The sequence below is a fragment of the Delphinus delphis genome, chromosome 6, assembly GCF_949987515.2.
Source record: "Delphinus delphis chromosome 6, mDelDel1.2, whole genome shotgun sequence".
In the NCBI taxonomy this organism is placed as follows: domain Eukaryota; kingdom Metazoa; phylum Chordata; class Mammalia; order Artiodactyla; family Delphinidae; genus Delphinus; species Delphinus delphis.
The window spans coordinates 45,904,285-45,909,368 of record NC_082688.1 but is presented as its reverse complement, the minus strand read 5'-3'; the positions used below and the strand labels follow the sequence as shown (position 1 = coordinate 45,909,368).

The following is a 5,084-nucleotide window of genomic DNA, read 5'->3' as shown; positions in this document are numbered from 1 at the left end:
AATTCATTCTGTACGGATGAGCAAACGAGCCCATATTAAGACAAATGATTTTCCTAGCATTTCCTCATCTATGGCAGCACAAAAGTTGCCTTTCGAATAGGTGGTTTATTCCAGTATATCAGCCTTATATCAAGGGTAATGGCTTAGCTAGATTCGTGGAGTACAATATTATGTTTTTGAACAATTAGCAACATGATCACCACTCTCCTGAAAATGAGTTACTTCACCTCTTACTACATATTAACACATTACTATGGTGCTGGCTTCACCCTATTCAAACAAAAATGATAAATTTTTTCTTGAATACCTTGTCAGGCACTCATGAATATGGGCAATCTCTAGCATTCTGATTCCATCAGGTAATGAGGAACTTTCATAACAAAGGTTAGAAAAAGCCTGGACTTGAGATCCTCTCTTGCCTACACAGAAAAATGAGGCTGGATATTTAACATTCACTCATATGCCCAGTGAAATGTGCTAAGTATATGTCACTTATTTTTCCAAAATAAATGAAGAAAATGCTTAAAACTTTAACTGTAAATCCAATGAAACACCTACCATTCCTTATTCCAATATTTCCTACTCATCACAGCTATATTAATCTTTGAAGCCCAGTCCGACCAGTAATCACCTACTCAATAACCATGCATGGTTTTTCTATTGTATGCAATACAAAATCCAAATCCCTTAGCCTGTCATTTATGATTTTTCCCAACAGATGGCCCCAGGCTTATTCACTATTCACACCTAATTTCCAGAAAACATCACAACTTGCTATTCTTCCAAATGAGACCCATACTTTATAATTGCTGGGTCTTTGCTCATATTTTTTCCTATGCTCAAAATTCTTTGTTTTCCCCACTGCTTAGCAAAATTTGAATCACTTTTCATCCCAAAGGCAATTTCTATGATAAATTTGTTCTTAATTCCCAAATCAGATATAAGTTGTACTTTTTCTGAATTCTTTGGAAATTTTTTTATAAAACTCATCTAATACATTTACACTCACAATCTTATTTTACTTTGCTAAAATCCAAGAGGAAAGAATTTATACCCAAGCCTCCACTATTATGCTACTGAAGAAACTGATGGTTAGAAAATAGCCCCAGGTGAAGCATATACCAAAGACCAGAAACTGGATTAAAAATAATTTAGCTAAATCCAAAATGTGAGCTTTGCGATAATGATAGTAGGTGACTTTTTTTTTTTTCTTTGTCATGCCAATTGTATTTTAGGCCTGTTCTCTTTACTTTTAAAAACAATTCTTTCTTGAAGCTCTTTACTTTCTGGCTCTGGGACCTGATTTTCCTCCCATATCATGTATATTCTTTCTCAGTTTCTTTTTCAAATTTTTTTTTACCTCGTCTCAATCCCTAATTCTTGTAATGTCCCAACCTTGGACTCTTGCTCTTCTTTATTTATACTCACTGTGATAGTTTTAAATACTATCTATGTACTTGTGACTCGAAGATTTACATATCCAACTCCAATCTCTCTGCTGAGCTATGGACTAAAATATTCAACCACCTGCTCAGAACCTCCATTTGGATGTCTAATTTAAAGTTAAACTATTCAAAGGAGATCCTCTCTTTGTCTCCCCTATCAAAGTACATTCCTATACCTTCTCTCTTACCATATCACCAAACAGCATGCAATCTGTCCAGTAGTTCAAACTGAAAACCAGCAATGAACCTTGATTCCTCTTTCTTTCACATTTACCATCAGTAAGTTCTGCTTGTACCATCACAGTGTCTCACCACTTCTTACCACCTAGATTCTTACCAGGTTTTTCGAAGCCACAACAAAATCTTGCCTAGAACTTATCAAGTTTTTGTAAACAGGTCCTCTTCTTTCAATCCTGCTCCAGTACTGAAAAGCTTCCATCTTCCACTCACCACCATTCTCAACCTCTCTAAGCTGACCTGAACAGACTGAATCTAGATTCAGTCTTGATTCTAGATTGCATTTGGTTTTGGCCAATGGTGAGTGTGTGGGTGGGGCAACAGCAAGAGTTAAGAACAAGACCTTTCCATGCAGAGTGACTTGAGGTTGACCAGTCCCCGAATTTAAGGTCTTAATTTTTATCAGACACTCCTCTTCACACAGCTCTTTCTTTCCCCATTTCACTAACTGCTCCACTCCTCTGTGCTTCTGGGTCCAATAGTGGTAAAAGCTCCCAAGTATTGGCCCTATGTTATTGCTCTATAGTTTACTAATTTGTTGTCTTTATTAACAGTCCTTTTATTAAGCTTTCCACGAAGTAGCAAAATTGAGTGTGGCATTGTGTCCAGCAAGAACTCCAGGTGATACACTACCTATGGCTTGTGCTATATATACACCATCTACAGCTTGTGCTATACATATCAACAATAATTATCTTTAAAAAACCAAAAAGTGAAATCATGAAATTGTTTCCTCTTGAAGCTCTTCTGAGACTTTCTAGTAAGGTCCAAATCTCTAACCATGGCCCTTAAGGCTTCTATGAGCTGGCTCTGGCCATGAATCCAGGTTCATCTCCCACTCTCCCCACTTTCATTCATTTCATTCCTGCTGTCTTGACTTTCCATTTTATTCCTCAAGCAAAAATATACCATACTGAGCTTATTTCTATCTCAGAGCCATTGCATCCTGTTAGTTCTTCCTGAAATGTTCCTCACACACAGGTGATCATTGCTTGCTTCTTCATTTTACTTAGGTATTATTTAGACAGGCCTTCTTAACTACCCTTTCAAAAACAGTCCCCCATTCGTATTTAATATCTAGTTGTTTGCCTGACTTTATTTTTCTCCTAGAATTTATCTCTACCCAAAATTGTATTTTATAGTTATTTGTTTATTTGAATATTGTCTGTTTCATTCACTAGAAGTTTCACAATGTCAAGAATTTTATGTGTCTTAGTTACTGTTATACTCAGAGTAAGAAAACAGTGCCCAGAATATACTAGTGCTATGGAAAAAAAAAGAATGATTTGAGTGCATGAATGAATGAATAAATGAGGTAGTCAGGTAGGTACTATTAGAGTCACCACTTTACAGACAAGGAACTGAGAGTTAACTAGAAAATTGCAAACCTGAGAATACTGAATTATTTTAATAAAGGTAAGAACTATGTATTAATACATGCTTTATTTCCCTTAAGCCCTGACACAGTGCTTGAACATGGCAATCTCTCAATTGATTTATGTTCACTAATGATGGAGGCTTTTTAAAGAAGAGCAATGTGGCAGCAACATGCAGACTGGCTTTGGAAGGGAAGCTGGTTAGAAATTTATCTTAGTACTATGCATGTGTTTCCATATAGTCTCAGACAACATAAATTGATCATTAAAAAGGTATTTTAATAAAGGCATCTATGATTATTACAGTCGAGTATGAAGGCTTTACATGTAGTTATTTACAACTGTTTACCTAGTTTGTAGATTATACAGGCTTTGCTTGCTACTTGTCTTTTGGAAGATCTGCTTTTTGGACATTTCATGGTTCATTAATAAATTTATCAAAGAATTTATGTAGGAAAAAAAACTATCAGAAATTTCACTGCAGTCACTTCAAAATTTTTATTAGTAGCTCTGATACAAGCAAGTAACAGCATTTTAGAAATAAATGTGATATTATGTTATTTATGTAATATGATATTACCCTTGAATTCAGCTTTACGACTATTTTGCAAACCTATACTGAATATATAATAGTTTATAATGTGATGTGTGCGAATTAAAAAATGTAGATATCGAACCCACTCTATCTTATTGGTTAAGTAGTTAAGGAACACACATGAAGCAAGTAGATATCCAGTTCAAGACAAGATGCTATGCAAGCCCACAGGATATACTGGATTAAGTGCAAAAAGTTGTGCAGAAGCTGCTTTAGAGGAAGAAAGTTGACAGAGACAGTCTCGCATGGAGAAAGGAAAATCTTACATGAGCATTCAGCCTGCTGAAGATTCGATAATTATGATGATGGCTTTTCAATGAAGCAAACAGCTATAGCCCGTTTCCACAGAAACCACCGCCTCATCCGTGAAATCCTAAGTGAGAGTGTGGTGCCAGACGTTTGGTCAGTTGTCATAACAGCTAGAATGCAGGTCCTCAAATGACAGGTCCAGTCCTTAATGGTTCATCAGTGAAAACTAGAAGCTGAACTTCTTCAAATAGAGGAGTGACACCAAGAAAAGAAGAGGAAATTCCTGGAAAGCACAGATTCATTTAACAATGAACTTAAAAGCTTGTGTGGTTGAAAGTAGAAGTGGATATGGAAAAATCTGCAGCTGAAATTGCACAGGCTGAGGAACAGGCTCACAAAAAGCAGGAAGAAAGGGAGAAAGAGGCAGCAGCGCAAGCTGAGCACAGCCAGAGCAGTAGTGTTCCTGAGGAGGAGCCAGCAGCTAATAAGACCGAAGAAAAAAAGACAAGAGCGTCCTGAAGGACACAGAGGAGACACTCCTTGAAGAAACGACAGAAAGTCAACAGAATGGTAAAGAAGGCACATCTACTCCTGAGGACGAGGAGAGCGGGCAGGAGGGGGTGGACAGTCTGGCAGAGGAAGGGACCAGTGATAGTAACACGGGCTTGGAGAGCAACAGCGCAACCGTGGAGGAGCCACCAATGGATCCCGTACCAGAAGATGGGAAAAAAGAATGAATATTGCCTTGTTTTATGTGTTCTAAATACTTTTATTAAATGAAAAGATGTTTTTTCAGTTTTTTAAAAAAAATTTGCTTAGGTTCTCCAAGATCATCCTAAAATGTTTTTCATGAATAATTTTGATTTGGTTTAACCAAATATTTACAACCATAGCATGTGACATTTATGTCTAGAGTGATGGAATTTTGTTGTGCTTTGCATGATTGTGAATTTGGTGATTTTGATACTCGTCCAGTTTCTACATTTTTTTTCCCTGAAAAATGAAGAAATAGCTACTAGTCCTTTTGTTACAATATTTTAAAACTACTTAGACCATGGTAATTCCATGAAATGAAGATACTTTCTAACCACAAAAACTTTATGATAAAAAATATCATTAGAAAATTAAGGATTTTAGGAACTATGCTCTCAGGTTAAGAACAGACTGGGATTCTCAAATCTA

The 5,084-nt window shown here is 36.4% G+C and overlaps 1 pseudogene; it reads left to right on the top strand.

Annotated features, from left to right (window-relative positions):
* Nucleotides 1–3,805: 3,805 nt before the first annotated feature.
* Nucleotides 3,806–4,639, top strand: LOC132427659 (SWI/SNF-related matrix-associated actin-dependent regulator of chromatin subfamily E member 1 pseudogene; annotated as a pseudogene).
* Nucleotides 4,640–5,084: the final 445 nt, after the last annotated feature.